This window comes from Rhynchophorus ferrugineus, unplaced genomic scaffold (assembly GCF_030347505.1).
Source record: "Rhynchophorus ferrugineus isolate W39M unplaced genomic scaffold, kcgeb_rfMv2 rfM10, whole genome shotgun sequence".
In the NCBI taxonomy this organism is placed as follows: domain Eukaryota; kingdom Metazoa; phylum Arthropoda; class Insecta; order Coleoptera; family Curculionidae; genus Rhynchophorus; species Rhynchophorus ferrugineus.
Window position 1 is genome coordinate 30,278,423 of NW_027472589.1, and position 17,907 is coordinate 30,296,329.

The 17,907-nt window shown below is 34.1% G+C and overlaps 1 long non-coding RNA gene and 1 other non-coding gene across 2 annotated transcripts; one reads left to right on the forward strand and one right to left on the reverse strand.

The window, feature by feature from the left end:
* Nucleotides 1-226: 226 nt before the first annotated feature.
* TRNAW-CCA (transfer RNA tryptophan (anticodon CCA)) lies at nt 227-298 on the reverse strand. The gene has a single exon. It is a non-coding gene; the product is annotated as a tRNA-Trp (tRNA).
* Nucleotides 299-6,272: 5,974 nt separating this feature from the next.
* Nucleotides 6,273-12,202, forward strand: LOC143204328 (uncharacterized). Its single transcript, XR_013007561.1, has 3 exons — nt 6,273-6,372; nt 6,438-6,716; nt 6,795-12,202. It is a non-coding gene; the product is annotated as an uncharacterized LOC143204328 (long non-coding RNA).
* Nucleotides 12,203-17,907: the final 5,705 nt, after the last annotated feature.

A 17,907-nucleotide genomic window follows, 5' to 3' on the forward strand; every position in this document is an offset into this window, starting at 1 on the left:
TGAACAAAACTAAATTTGCCAAAAAAATATGTTTTACTATGGTAGGCCGGGGACTTTTTAATTTACCTGTTATATTATAAAATTGTTGTATTTTCCTCAACAATTATTTCAGAGTTCCATTAAACTTATTGAATAGAATTCATTATTTGGATTTATACCCAACAGTTACAGACCAATTCTACCGAATTATTATTAATAATTAAAAATACAAAAGAAAAAGTTAATTTGACCCCGACGTGATTTGAACACGCAACCTTCTGATCTGGAGTCAGACGCGCTACCGTTGCGCCACGGAGTCTCGCAACGTAGTTTCGTATATCGGTATTTAAAACAGAAAAAATATTAAATATGTATGAATTTTGACGGCTTCAACAGATATTTTAGTAATCAAGTAGGTTTTTCATGGCCTCGGGGGATTTTCAAAAATACGGAGAGGGTTTTGTGATGTATAAACAGCAGAAATAATCTTGAAAATAAAAATATAAGTATATATGATGATACACGAAATTGCAAAGCACTGTTCATTTAATTCGGGCGGATATCCTTTTTTGAAGCTCATGGAAACACACCTGAGCTCTTTACGCTTTATTCTCCATTGTTGAAACCATTCTTCCTTTTTATGCTTTTTGGTTGCAATCATTTCCAGAAGTGCTGTGTCATCTCCGCATTTTTTTTTAGTTTCTAGCATTTTCGGTTCATTTTACTAACATTTCTGTTAAAATAATCATCAGTTAATTATTATAATCATCATAATAATTATAAAGAGTTTTCCGTTAAATCGTCTGACAGCATAATAATTTTGATACAAGTTAGTTTTCAAGTTATACCATGAAAACGGTAATTTCAAAAAAATATCGGATGTAACGAGATGGTAAGTCTCACGTAACTTACAGCATTTATAAGGAATTCTACGTTGAATGGACTGGTGGTATATTGTATGTTCAAAAAAGCTGTTTATATCACATGTCATAAAAATTACACATTATAAAGTAATTTAATATGAATTTTTGAATCTTTCACTCCAAAATACATGCATTTTGAGAGTTTTATTTTTATCTACTATAATTTTGGAAGATTTTCCACATATATGTAGAAAGGGCTGAACTGTTATGCTTTTTAAATCATTTAACCCTCTGAATAAATTTTAAGTTTCTCTAAAGCCTCTTTTCTTGCCTATACTTATATATTAATTCACACCAACAATATTTAGTTTCAATATATCTACTCTTTACGTCGATAAAATCACTATAATCCAATTCTCCGTAATCTCATACTTCTGCCCGACCAAACAAACCGACGACGGACCTCTTTCTTTAACAGGTCAGTTAAGGGAGCGCGTTATTTTCAAGGAAACAGTATTGGCAACACGTAATAAGATGTACTATATCACTTGGTGTTTATATTGTCAAATCCGGCCAGTTAAATTCAACAATACATAAACTAATCAACTGTGTACGTTGCGTTGATTAAGCATTGATCTTATGTGGGTCTTATGACTGTGGTTTGAAATTGACTGGTAGACTAAATTTAAATGTTGCATTATAAATATAAATTATACTAAACCCTCTGGTCCATCCAAAATCAGTTGTTTCGAATACTAAGAAGGTTACGAACTAGATTTAATATATATAATGTTGTAGTGAAATAAAATCAAAAAATTAATAAAGGACATGTCATATAAATTAATGATATTCTTTTTAAGTCATGATGTGCGTAGAAAATTCGCCACACCGCTTTTTGTCCTCAGAAAATGTACGCCAGTTGTACAGCAGAAAATATGTAAATTAAAATCTTATTGCTTAAAAATCATTTTGTAGTTTTCGAGAAAAATTACTTCATTTTTCTTAGCATTAAGATACATTTTCGAAGCTTTATTGTGAATAATCGCTACAATTTATCTCATTCAGTGTATTGTCATCGATAGCCGCTATTTTTTTCCAAATTTCAGGCAATTTGTGGATTCCATCTCCCCTTTTTGATAGCTTCATTGGAAGTGAAGTGCTGTGCAGATAGATCACGACTCAATTGTTGGAACAAGTAGTAAACAGAGGAACATACTTCCCAAGTCTTAAAGTTAAATATAATTAAGCGTTATCATACTAAAAAATAACTTTGTTGTGTCTTTGCTCGTATTCCGGCTGTGGATCGCGCAGTGAACACTCAAACTCATCAGTTGTAGTCAATAGTCGATAGATCAATGGGGATCATTGAACGTTTCATCGAGTAATCAGTAATCTGCAAATCCTCGTCTTTGTTATTTTGGCTGTCCAGAAAACTCCTTGTTTTCGGTGTCAAAATTGCATCTTCCAAAAAGTCGAAGCCAGTATTTACACATTGAAATCCTTGCATACGCTGGATATATGCTTCACACAGCATTCAAGGAGTTTCAACAACATTTGGAAACTAACGTAAAACTCTCCGCATATGCCACTTACTCGGAACAAAATTAGACATTTTCAATGTAGTGAAAAACAATTTTTATTCACACTTCGACGACATGACACATTCTGAAAGGTACAGCCTGTCAATGAGGCTTCAATATGAAGTTGGTTATAAAAATACCAGATGCGACTTAATACCCAGTAATATATTCATTTCCCAAAATACCGTTGTTATAATATTTGCATTTTTATAGCTTTCTGAGGGTATTTTGCTCCCTCTGATGTTTTCCAGTCAGTATTTGATCACATTTTGTTACAGCTGGCTTCTCGCTTGCGAAATGGAATATTTGGACTGGAGTTGAAATATGAAGAAACTTTTATAACTCGCTATTGGTTAGAATAGAAAGTGCTTAAGGAAAATATAGTCAATATATACATTCATTTAAATTAGCTAAATTCGGCAAACACGCAATACGCGATAATTTGTGAGTCAGAGCCGAGAAGTTTAGATAGAAAGATTCATATTAAAGGTCGCCTTGGTTCAATTATATTGCAATTAATAGAAATGAACAAAGTAGTGAAAAGAAAAAGTGTTTCATCAATTCGCAGGAAAGTCTAGTTGAAATCGTCAGCTGTGGGCAACCAGGGCGCAAAGGGAATTGGCAACAATAAAAGGGCTCCAACGACAGCTCGTTAGGAGAGCTATCGAAGAAAGTAATTACGTATCCAACGACAAAGAGATAACTATTTTTTATTATTTAATTATTCCATTGTTACTAGTCGTTTCCGACTAACCTACAATTTGTCTTTATGATAACTTAAATCTAGGTATATAACCAGGATGACCCATCGGCCCTATCTTAGTCTCTGGTGAAATAATATTTATACATAGTCCTGTTCTGGTGGTATCCAAAAGCTGCAATACTTCAATATTCATTTTCATGAGAATTGAGTATTTCCTCATGCCCTCATGTACTATTTTAATAGTTCCGTATGTTGTTTTATTAACATTTTATGTAATTTATGAACAAGGCCTTTATGCCAAACCATATCGAACGCTTGCGCTACATCTAACAATATAGCTAACCATACTTCTTTACTTTGGTAGGCTTATTCAATAACATCTTATTCTGTGGACCTGGTCAATTGTTGATTGCTTGTTAATAAACCCTAACTGGTGTGTTGGTATTAGTTTTTTCTCTCTATGATCGGTTTTATTCTTTTCGACAAGAGTTTTTCAAAAACCTTAAATATTACTGACAGCAGTGATATGTTTATAGCCTTTCATTGCGTTTGGTGACTTCCCAGGTTTTGGGATCATTATAATTTCCATCTTCCAAATGCCTGGGACATGTTTTAATCTAAATGTTGTATTGATCAAGTTGGTGAGTTTTATAATTCCCTTTCTTGGTAGTTTTTGCAGTAATTAACCTGTTATTAAATCGTAGCCTGGTGATTTCCTGGGGTTAATATCAGTTTTAATAACTTTGATCAGCTCTTTCAGCATGACTAATTCAATCATCGAATTTTCAGCTTCTATGGTCGGCAAATTATATTCAATATTAGTTTCGTTTGGTTTTAAATTTTTTTTGTAGACATTCAGCAAATGCTTCTGCTGTTTGCTGATTGTCACGTACCCAATTCCCACACAGGTCTCTTATAGGTGAACTGTATAGACATGAGCGCTTTATATATTTTGTGGTTTACCTGAGTAAATAATCAGTTTTTATGATCTGTAAAATTTTTTAGAGAGCCATTTATGTTTTTGTTTTTAATTTCCAGTATTTCCCTTTTTAGTCTTTGGATTTTTTTTTATTAACAAACATCATGTATTGTAAATCTTGTAAAATTAATTTGAAGGTCAATATTTAGAGTTGTAGCTGTAAATATGCACGCAGCCTGTTTGCAAACAGAAAAATCACCAAGCTCGCTCCCATAACTCACCACAAGCGGTTTAATCGTATTCTGGCGGCTCCTGGACATCGGATAAGCGTCGGACGGCTAAGACCAAGAACGGTAACAAGCCTTATCGGCGCCGCTGAGAATTTCAACAGAGATGACTCTTTGCCGCGGCAGGGTAATGAGTCAATTACTGGTCCGGATCTGATAAGGGCTCGGTCCTTGGGGCTGGAGATGCTCCGAGCGCCATCTTGTAATTATCCGGTGGTTCTGCGCGACTTCGTGGACGGGAATTTACATAAATACGATCGGGGCAGATGCCTTATCGAAACGCTGGGGCACGTCTTTATTTTCGTCGGTTTCGCTTTATTTTCCCCCTAATTAGATTATGTGTAGTGCTAGCCGGTCGTACCGTACCGCGGTAGCGGTGAGTATATCAGGTCTTTATCGAGCGGCTAATGGCTCGGCTTAATTAGGAAATGGTTGTAGTTACTCTTCGAGGGCAGTTGACTGTATAACAAAAGAAATTAACACATTAAACAGCCATATTTCGCTGCTACCTGCGATATCGAAATTATTTCAGAAGCTGCTCTCAAAACGCTTTAAGTAATTTAAAGAAATATCATATTTCCAGTTTGGATTTCGGAATCACCATTCGACAGTCGACCAAGTGCATAGAGTAACAGCGGTTGTTGAAAAGGCATTCGAAGAAAAGAAATACTGCCCTGCAATATTCCTAGATGTCTCATAGGCTTTTGACCGAGTACGGTAATGTCGACTGCTGGAGTCATATATTTTCGAAAGAAAGTCTCGCAAGAAGCGACATTCTCAACACTTAAATCTATTTCTATATGCTAATATAATCTATGCTATAGAATAAATACAAGTAGCGGTCAACAAGATCTACAAATGGACTTTACTTTACTATGGAGACTGGAAAATACAGCTTAATTGCTTCAAATCTGTCTGTGAATATAGCTCGATTGCAGGTTAAACAGGAAAGATCATGTGAGACAAAAGCAGAGCAAATAAGACTCAAAGTCGAGCAACTGACCAGTTAGTCGAACGATACTCTCAACTGGATCTAAAATCAAAGAGATTGGTTTACTAGTCAATCTTAAAGCCTATTTGGACCTATGGAGGAAAAATATGCAACTAACAATCCAACGCACCCAAAACAAAGTTCTACTATTATTTACCAATGCTTATCGCTACGTAACCAACGAAGAGCTGCACCATCATCTCGAAATAAAATGGACACCCGAAGTGATCCAAGATTTCGCCCCAAAACATGAAAAAAGAAGAAATATGAAACGAGACATGAAATGAAGATTGAAGCACCCCACGAACCAGTTTGGTATATAAGTGTATTTTTAAGTTTAGCTTAAGTACATTAGTTTTAACCCAATTTGGGAAAAACGCTTGTATATTAACGCAAATACAACAGAACAGTAGTAATAAATTAACTTGTGAATTATGATTGTACTACGCATAAGATGTATTTAATTAAAAAAAAATTAACAATCATTGTTACGGAAGTAAACTATTTTTTAATTTATTGCTTTAAAGAACTATTTTTATCAGAAAGAGATTTATCAAAACTCCAAATTACTCTATAAATATGTCCCGCAAAGAATTGCAGCTGTTTTAAAACTACATAGCGGCTCAACTAATAAATACATATTGTACCATAGTCCATAGTCTATCCAAAATAACAGTGAATTCGTCATTGCAATCTTCTTCGCGATTCTACCTAAGAAGTGATACAACGCTGTATGATACGTTCGAATATGTAACAAATTCCTGTAGTTGTCAAGTGTCTACAAAAATTTAAAATCTGTTATTCAAGATAATAAATGTGATGAGTGTTTCGACAAATTTGAATTTTGTCAGAAGCAGATTACGTATCTAATCAAACACTTCGAGGAACGATGTGATGGAGACTCTTTAAGTATTAATACTATTGAATATTAAGTTACTGGAGTTCATCTTGGAAACAGTTTTATTGTGTTGCAGTTGCATTGAATATTAATAGTAAAATATCTCAAAAAATAAAAATAAAAACAATATAATGTTGGATTCTGTAAAAACAGTGAGTAGTAACATATAATAAAACAATATAAACATAATTTAATACAGAAATAACTGTTACCCTAGGAAGTATCGATAGAAAACTTATCAATAGCAGCTCTTTGAGAGATATGCCATTCTTTCGTACTCCATTAAAAACATGGAATTTAAATAGTGTAAAGATAACCCACGAAGAGATCTAATGCAATTTCCAGTCATTTTTAAAGACGATTTATTATTTAGATTTGCCAATTAAGGAACACTTATTATTTCAGTTTGTGTATAGATATTTTGAGATGAAAAAAAAATCAACCTTGGATGGATGATAGAACAAAGTATTAGGACAATAAAAGTTGATGCAAAGAGGTAAAGGTTACAATAACATCTATTACACTTTTTAATCATGGTATTTTATTAATAATTAATTCATTCAATAATATTTAGGTGGATAAGCAAAGGTTGTAATTAAGGAATGGATTGCAAAACATAAATTAAGTTTTGGTGATATCATGTTAAAGAGTGAAGCATTTCAAATTGTTACTTTTACGTTGTTGCGTTATATTTAAGTTACTTTTTTAGAAATAGACCTAACAATTTATGTATTTGTTTGTATATGTGGAAAGAACTGTCTACAATAACACCCTTCGGTTTACACAGAAGAAAAAAATGATAAATGGTGGAATAGTGAACTAGTATTAGATTCGATATTATTAGCTTAGATATTGATTAGAATAATAATGACTCAGAATGTAACAGTGAGTCAATAATACTACCTGGATGTGAGATTATGATTCAGTGCTGAAAATACCAAGACATCGTGATGAGAGAGGAAACAACTACAGATAAGTATATAATTAATGCAGGATAACTGTTGAAAATCGTGCTGTAGAGTATGAAAGATTTATGTGCATAGATATATGGGAAATTACTCAGAATATACACAAGCATTTGATTACAATGCACAATGAGAGTATGAATACTAACTGATTTGCAGATATGGTAAATACATTAGGGAGAATACAGTGATTAAATCTAATTTTATCAAGAAAAATGTACACATATAGTAACAGAAAAAACTAAGAAGAAAACTAACAAAGAAATCGCGTTTTGTTTTGTTCAAAATTGGATTTATTCATCAACGTAATCTCCATCAAGAGCCCTAATGACACAATAATTCCAGAGCCGCTCTAACAATTCAATACCACTTTTGTAGAACGACTTATCTTTTGCCTCAAAATAGGCTTGCCACCAGTTACTGTCCACCCAGATCTTTCGATTCCGGAGTGAAGTGACAGATCCATATTTCATCTTCCACATATCCAATTTTCACACATCGACGCAAAATTCCAGTTTGTTACGTTTAAACATGCCATACTCTGCTCAGAATCATCAGCACGTTCTTGTTATTGGTCAACACTGAGCAAACGCAGCACCCATCTTGAACAGAGCTTCCTCATAGTTAAAGGCTTAAGCAAAATAAAACCAACACGTTCTTTTGATGTATTTACGATGATAGCAACTTCACTTTTCGACCATTTGAAACGATTTTGTGGATTTTTTTTATGTTTTCAGGTGTTACCACCTCATTTGGACGACCACTGCGTTCTACATCATCGGTGTCTCTACGATTATGTTTGAAGTCATCAAATCAGCGTTTCATAGTTGTTTCTGCTGTGCCGGAGTCCTAATATTGCTGTTCCAGCGATTGCTTCGTTTGAACAGTATTTTTCCCCATTGAGAAGCAGTGTAAAATTAAAATGCGAAAGTGTTTTTGATTCATTATATTGAAAATATTAAAAGTAGTGTCACTCTTAGCACAATAACTCACAAAGTTATAAGTAGAATATCATGAAAAATTTACAGCTTTCTTTTGAAGGCTAGTGCTAACTGAAAAAGCGGCGAATGCAAGAAAACTAGCGCCGTCTAAGTGTTAGGCCCGGGACTTTTCAGTCTATCTGTTACGGTGATATCTGAATACACTACACAAAAAAGCGCCTAGAACTCTAACAGTTCAAATGAAACGTCCCCGGCCTGGCACATAGATGGTGCTATTAGAATTAAATCCATATATTTTTAGTTAGCCCTAAACCTCAAAAGATGCGTGTTTAATTTTGACAACTGTTGGATCATTAGTTTGTGAATTATAGCATTTTGAGTGAAACAACTTTTGTTATTGTGAAAAAAAAGGATAAAAAGGAATTTCGCGTGTTGATAAAATATTGTTTTTTGAAGCGAAAAATACAGTTGAAGCAAAAACTTGGCTTGATGCCAACATCCCGGATACTGTCCCAGGGAAATCAACCATCAAAGATTGGTATGCTAAGTTTAAACGTGGTGAAATGACCACCGAAGACGGTGAACGCAGTGGACGCCCAAAAGAGGTTGTTACCGACCAAAACTTTTAAAAAATCTGCAAAATGATTTTGAGTGACCGTAAATTGAAATTGAATGAAATAGCAGACACTCTAAAGATATCAACTGAACGTGTACATAATATCATTCAGGAATACTTTGGGTATGAGAAAATATTTGGGTGGTATGAGAAAGCTCTGTGCAAAGTGGCTGCCGCGCGAGCTCACTTTTGACCAAAAACAACGACGAGTTGATGATTCGGAGCAGTGTGTGAAGATGATCAAGCCTAATATATCCAAGTTTTTGCGTCTATATGTGACAACAGATCAAATATGCCACCATAGTTTCACTCCGAAGTCTAATCGACAGTCATCAGAGTGAACTGCACACGATGAGACCGCTCCAAAGCGTGGGAAAATTCAACAGTCGGCTGGCAAGATTATAGCGTCCGTATTCTGGGATGCGCATGGAATAATTTTCATTGACTACCTTGAAAAAGGAAGCACCATCAACAGCGACTATTACATAGCGTTATTGGGCCGTTTGAAGCACGAAATCGCCGAAAAACGACCGCATTTGAAAAAAAAGAAAGTGCTGCTTCACCAAGACAATGCACCGTGTCACAAGTCAGTGAAATCGTTTTGATTATTTTTTTATTTTTGCTATCGGGCAAAATCCATCCATAAACCGTATTCTCCAGATCTGGCCCCAACGACTATTTCCTGTTCTCAGATCTCAAAAGAATGCTCGCTGGGAAGAAATTGTGGTCAAATGAAGAGATGATCGCCCAAACTGAGGCATATTTTGAAACAAAGGACAAATCGTACTACAAGAGTGGTATCGAAAAGTTGGAGGGTTGCTATTATAAGGGTAATACACCCCTTGAAGGGAATTATATTGAATAAAAAAAAAATAATTTTGTCAAAAAAATGTGTTTTACTATGGTGGGCCGGGGACTTTTCAATTGACCTGTTACCTCATAGATGGTGTAGGAGAGAATTCGATGTAAATAAAACAGCTCTAAGCGTCAAACTACTGTGTCTGTATAATTAACGGTAGTTTAGGTTCAAAAATAAATTATTTTTGATAACATTACGTTTGTTCCATTATTTTATTTACATCGGTCAACTGAAAATTGAAAGTTAAAATTGATGTGGCAACATTGGGACGGCTTCATGGGATAGACTATACCGACATTTTATAAAATCTTTTAAAAAAATCTATAAAATTACCCTTTAAAATTAACTCACGCTCTCGAATAGAACGAACAACCACCCTGTACACTGCGGCAGGTATTAAACGAATCGATAGCACAACAGCAAAAGTGCTAATTTGCTGACGAGCCGCGGAAATATCAAGATGCCCTTGAGAAAATCGCAATTCTATTTGATTGCGCGGCCGTTTCCGTATCGTACCTGTCAATCAACTGTTTTATTCTAATTGTATCTAATAATACTCGTACTTTTTAGCACGCTCATTCACGAAACGCCACATAAAGGGCCATTATTGTTATTAACATAAAGGAACATTGTTGGTGTTCCTCGTCAATAACGACATAACAAAGTTGTGTAAACGCTCTCATGATGGAGATCAAACGATTCAGCCGATAACGATGCCACAGAGAGGTATTTTCTGTGGCTCTTTTCATAGCCGCGCGTGCGATTCGCTTTGGATTCATTCTTTTCCCCATGCGTGGTGCTTTCTTTCATCTCGAAGACGTGTAGAACGGTAGAAGGATCGCTACCATATGATTGCGACTAATACCGACTGGGCATGAAGATATACCTGTTTAAATTTGATACAAAGTACTGTAAAAGCGAGTTTTATTTATTTATATTGTCTCGATATTTTATCCATAAAATACAGACACAGATATGTGGCATTCAATGAAATCATAAATCGTTCCGAATGTCTATGGTACTTAAAATTCCATCTCGTAGTTCGACATTTTAGACCTTTTAATTTTTATGCCGTTCAAGTGTTTTTTTTAAGTTTTCAACGATAATGTAAAGGAACTAGGCGTGATTGCGGCTTCTTCACCGTTGCAAATACTTATTAACAGAAATAATTACCATGAATGCATTGTTTATCTTTCTTCGGGGGGTTGTATTTGCAAGATGTGATCACGTCGTAGGGATGTTAGAACTTCATAAAAGTTCATTTTTAAGGACGCGATGGCTAGAGTCACTACATTCTAATCGTCCAGTTTATTTTATTGTGTTTTATTTCGTCCAAGCTGAGCTTCATCAAATGGTGAGTTTGTTCACAGATTATTCCAGTTTTCACTTTTTATTTATCATTTGTTATTTATTAAATCTCATTTTATTATGTTCTAATTATTATTTTATATTTATTAGCGTTCATTTCTCATATTCTATTTATTATTTTCCATTTGTTATTATTCATTTATTATTCTCTATTTATCACTTTATACTTACTATATACATTGTCTGTTTTATAATGATGCTATGTTTTTATAATGATTGCCCGTCAATTATTGACTACTATTGATTAAGATTATTGCTAACCATCCTGGTTACTATCCCATTTTATTCCCTACCATTGTCATCGTCTTTATTTGAGATTATCAATACCATCATACCAGTATTTGTCAAGTTATTTATTTATCCATATCATTATTATCGATAATACCATAACTGCCACTATTTTGAATGCCAGCATATATTTTAACTATCTGACAATAGAAGGATTTATCTACGTAATATGTGAACTATATTGTAATTTCACCCCTGTCATTGAAAATTGGTTGCTCAGGTACATTTTATTATGTTTGCAGATTTATCACCCGCCCACCTCGAACGTCAAGATCTCGAACGCTTATTTGCATTATTTATTTTTCCATTTATTGAGTAAATAGTTGTTATATCATTTATTTTGATCTCTGTTTTTATATATTTAAGATATTTTATTGTTTTGTATGGTTTTATTAAATATAGTTTCATTTTACGTCCTGGCTTAAATGAGTGTTAATAGTGTTTAATTATGATCTATCAATAATTGGAAACATTCATAAACGCCACCTAAAGGGGTTTCTGCTGGCTCTTGGTGACAGCGTATCTAGCGTGTGACTTTTTCTATTGTACGCAAGGCACGTTCGTCATAGCTGGAGCTGAAGAAGTGAGTATCCTTGATCTCATTGCACGTCATTATTGTTAGTGTTAGGACATAAGCTGGTACGTCATGCGTTACTACCACGCGTAGTGTATCATTGCTATCAGTTAGTGTTATTGTCTGTTTTATAATGGTTGTCCCTCAATATTATTTGACTACTATGAACTAAGATTATTATGAACCATTTTGGTTCTTGTTTTTTCTGCCATTGTCATCGTCTTTTATTGAGATTATCCCCTATCAGTATTCGTCGTTATACATTTATTTATCGATAATATTATAGCTACCACTATTTTAACTGTCAGTACCGTTATATTTCAATATTACCTGACAATAGAAGTATCTATGGTAATAAACATCGATCGCTGTTTTATTTATCACTTGTTGTTCAGAATTATCACCTGGATATCAACATTATTGAGTAAATAATTATTATATCATTTATTATTATCTACGTTTATATTTATTTAAGACTATATTGTTATAAAATGTTATAATATATATATATATATATATATATATATATATATATATATATATATTTATCACTTTATACTTCCTATATACATGCTATGTGGTTTATTAACTATGTAAAGCATAGTTAATTATTGCTATCAGTTACCGTTATTGTCTGTTTTATAATGATGCTATGTTTTTATAATGATTGCCCGTCAATTATTGACTACTATTGACTAAGATTATTGCTAACCATCCTGGTTACTATCCCATTTTATTGCCTACCATTGTCATCGTCTTTATTTGAGATTATCAATACCATCCATCACCAGTATTTGTCAATTTATTCATTTATCCATATCATTATTATCGATAGTGTTATAACTGCCACTATTTTGAATGTCAGCACCGTTATATTTTAACTATCGGACAATAGAAGTATCTATCTACGTAATATGTCAACTATATTTCAATTTCACCCCTGTCATTGAAAATTGGTTGCTCAGGTACATTTTATTATGTTTGCAGATTTATCACCCGCCCACCTCGAACGTCAAGATCTCGCACGTTTATTTGCATTATTTATTTTTCCATTTATTGAGTAAATAGTTGTTATATCATTTATTTTGATCTCTGTTTTTATATATTTAAGATATTTTATTGTTTTTTATTGTTTTATTAAATATAGTTTCATTTTACGTCCTGGCTTAAATGTGTGTTAATAGTGTTTAATTATGATCTATCAATAATTGGAAACATTCACAAATGCCACCTAAAGGGGTTTCTGCTGGCTCTTGGTGACAGCGTATCTAGCGTGTGACTTTTAGCTTTTTCCGTTGTACGCAATGCACGTTCGTCATAGCTGGAGCTGAAGAAGTGAGTATCCTCGATCTCATTGCACGTCATTATTGTTAGTGTTAGGACATAAGCTGGTACGTCATGCGTTACTGCCACGCGTAGTGTATCATTGCTATCAGTTAGTGTTATTGTCTGTTTTATAATGGTTGTCCCTCAATATTATTTGACTACTATGAACTAAGATACGATGAACCATTTTGGTTCTTGTTATTTTCTACCATTGTCATCGTCTTTTATTGAGATTATCCCCTATCAGTATTCTTCGATACATTTATTTACCGATAATATTATAGCTACCACTATTTTAACTGTCAGTACCGTTATATTTCAATATTACCTGACAATAGAAGTATCTATGGTAATAAGCATCGATCGTTGTTATATTTTCAGAATTATCACCCGAACATCAACATTATTGAGTAAATAGTTGTTATATCGTTTATTATTATCTACGTTTATATTTATTTAAGACACTATACTGTTATAAAATGTTATATACATATATATATATATATATATATATATATATATATATATATATATATATATATATATATATATATATAGAGCGTTACATTCAGCGTTTATTCACCAGGAAATAAAAATATTGTTGCATATATATTCTATAGTTAATAATCTCTTTATAGTATTGTAGCGACCTTAAGGCATGTCGAATTTTACATCGTGGAATAACGGTCTACAAAATACCCAGAAATATAATCCCAGATGTTGAACACGGGCGGGGTGCCAACAGCGCCAACTAGAACCCGATAACGAATAGCTGGCGGCAACCCCGAGACGTCTATCTGGGATGTTAATGAAGGGTATTTCGATTCATTCAGTGCTCAACCATCGTTTGGTTTATACGTGCCACATCGACTGCCCAAGCTTCGTCTCCAGGTAACACCGCTGCCATCCGTTTTATCATTTGTATTTTTATATTTTTATATTACTTGAATAAATAACGGTCACATAATGTAAACACCACTGTTTCATTCCGTGTTACCTCCATTCACCGAGCCACATCATTTACCCTAAAGTATATTACCATTATTATCAATCAATATTTTTGTGATTCTTTTTTACACAGACTAGATCGGGTTTTATTTCATTTATCAGGAAATAAAACTGTTTCTTATATTTCTTGTTGTGACTTTTTGAACTAGAGAGTCTCCAACTTTAAGTACCTGTCGGTGTTACACCATTTCCGCATATTATTTCACGTGTAACAAAAGACGTAATTTGCTCGTATCTCCAACAACGATTCCGTAATACAAACATTTTATCCCATTATCCCACAGTCTGGACAGTCGCGTAGATTATCCGGATTAATATTAATGATTAAAAAAGCGACTCTTACACGACCATTATCCGCTCGTAATCGGCTAAATTCGCTCGTTTTATTCACGGTACAGTTCCCGATTATAATATTAATCTTAATGTCATCTGGCGACCCGGAATACGGGTCTTATTAAAGTGACGAACGTCTTGTTTGTTTGAAAAATCGTAATTTATCGCCACCCGTTTCGTCCACGGAAATAATGGCCGCATAAATCCACCGAATATCTGTTGATTTGCACCTGTACCGGCCCGGAACGCCGCCAATAAAATTTTATTTATCTACGATTTTATGGTCGGGGACGCGATAAGGATTCGACTCACTCTAATCATATCGGGTTTCACGCGGCATCCGTAAAATCCCGCTTCGGAACGCTTTAATTAATAACAATTTCTTTCGGTCAATTAGATCGTCTTTTAGATATGCTGATATTTTACTAATGAATATTTATTTCGTTGTGGAAACAATAAAAATACATCTTGGTTCATAAACTGCCTGAACTTTCCATACGGTGTCGCCGTTTGGAAATATTTTAGGTGGTAGGGATGCAGAAAAAATATCGATATATCGAAAGTTTCGGAAAAAAATATCTATTATATATCTATAAAATATATTTTTATATTCAAAATATCGGTTGAGTTCAGTTCCAACCTTCGTAGGGTGAAGACGTATTTTCAATACGGTCCAAGCTATAAAAAGATACCTTTCTTTAAAAAAACCCAGTATTTTATTACGGTTATTTAATTGAGTGTTAAAAACGCATAACAGATGCGGCTATCCGTCTCTCAGTGGACCTAAAGTGTAGTGAATACGTGTTTACGTGACCAGACAAAAGGACTGCATCTCATTTTTATTAGTGTTTTAAAATTATTTCATCTTATTTTACAACAGTCCTTTTGAAATTCATTTATAGTATTTTTGGTCAAAAACTAGTGCTAAAATAACGTAAGTGAAAAATGAAGTGCGTGAAATAAACAATGTATTTATTTTATTTTTTTATCCTCTGGAAGTAAATTAAATAAAATATTAAAAATCTAAAAATGGCAAACCATAGCGACTCAACCAAATCACCTGCACACTTTGATATAAGATTAGAACAAACAGCAATAACGCAAACTCCACCATCAGAATGGACTACAGTTATTAACAAAAAAACGATTGAGAAGTCCAGAAGAAGAAATCGCGAGGAAACAAACAAGAATCAGTGACTATTGGTTACACAAACCGATAGAGACAAAAAACAGTTTTAGCAACCTGTCGGAAGAAATTGAAGAGAACATACAACCAAGCCCTGAAAAAGTTGTTCCAAAACCACCACCAATAACAGTCTATAAGGTTGGAATAATAAAAAACATCCATGACCTATTGAAAACCATTACTACGAACTACACAATTAAAACAGTGAGCTATGAAACAATTAAAATCCAATTGTTCGAAGCGGATTACTTTAAAGTTCTTGTAAAAGAATTAGATGAAAGAAACACCCAATACGATACATTCAGGCCAAAATCCCAGAGAACATTTAAATTCGTGTTAAAAGGATTACATCACGGGACGGACTTTAACACCATCAAGGTAGCACTAGCTGAAAAAGGTCACGAGGTCGTAAATATTCACAATATACGACATCACACGACAAAAAAACCTCTGCCTATGTTTTATATAGATATAAAACCTAATGGAAATAATAAGGCGGTGTATGAAATCACCAAATTGGAAAATAATATTATTAAATGCGAACCACCACATATAAAAAGAATTATACCACAATGCACAAGGTGTCAAGCGCACGGGCACACAAAGACTTACTGTCGCAAATCATATAGATGCGTAAAATGTGCAGGAGAACATAAAACAGGAGATTGTACTCGTAAAGTTCGCGATGAAAAAGTGAAATGTGTTAACTGTAACGGAAATCATCCAGCGGACTACAGGGGTTGCGCAGTTCACAAGCAACTACAACAGAAACTCTATCCTGCCTTAAGGGAAAAAAGGCATCAACCAAAACAATCCACTACTACCAATCTACCACTACCAACCAGAACAAGTCAACCAGATATAACTTATGCCCAAATGGTTGAAAATGGTTCAGCACAAAATCGAGAGACGACATCTCAATCTACTGAAACTAGCAACATCTCAAGGTTAGAAAATATGATGGCCAAACTAATGGATCAAATGAGTACGATGCTTGGTCTACTCACAACCGTCGTCAGCAAACTTGCCTAATGCCTGAAACCAATAACTACAAAATCGCCGTCTGGAATGCCAATGGGCTCCAACAACACGCCATGGAACTAAAAATGTTCGTAATTGAACAAAATATTGACGTTATGATGGTTTCCGAAACACACTTTACGGACAAACATTATTTGAAAATTCCTAAATATAAGCTTTATCATACAAATCACCCTGATGATAAAGCACATGAAGGTACAGCCATAATAATTCGAGATGATATAAAGCATTTCGAAAAAGACAAATTCCGCAAAGACTACCTGCAAGCCACCAGTATAACCATAGAAGAAGCCCAAGGACCATTAACAATTTCTGCGATTTATTGCCCACCCAAACATAACAACAAGGCAGAACAATTTCAAGAATTCTTCAGTACGCTAGGTAATAGATTTATAGCAGGAGGAGATTATAATGCAAAACATTTAATGTGGGGTTCAAGAATAATAACCTCAAAAGGTAGAGAACTCTTCAAAGCCATAAGGATAGATAACTTGCAACATATCTCTACTGGTGAACCAACATATTGGCCTTCAGATAGAAACAAAAAACCAGATACAATAGATTTCTGTATTACAAAAAATATTGATCCAAAAAAGTGTCAGGCAGAGTCATGTTTCGACCTGTCTTCTGATTATTCACCAATAATAGTAACAATTTCTTCAAAAATTATCATCAAAGATAAACCCCCTTCTCTGTGCAATAATAGAACTAACTGGCCTTCAGTTAGAGAAAACTTAGACCAAAATATCTCTCTAAAATTACCGTTACAAACTGAAATGGATATAGAAATAGCAGCAATAAATCTTACAAAAAATATACAGGAGGCAGCATATTCCGCGACTCCTAACAGTGAAACATTTCCAAGAAAAAATACACATGTATCATGTACAATACAGAAAAAGATAGCAGAAAAAAGAAAGTTACGACGAAATTGGCAACAGCAAAGGACTGAAGAGAATAAAAGAAAATTTAATAGGGCCATAAAAGAGCTGAGAGATCTAATCCAAATTGAACAAAACCAAAGCATTCAAGAATACCTAGAAAACTTGACATCAACTGAGGCTACAGACTATTCGTTGTGGAAAGCAACAAAAAAGCTTAGGAGATCCCAGCAGCATAACCCACCTATTAAAACAAGCGAAAATAATTGGGCGAGAAGCAATAAAGAGAAGGCCGACATTT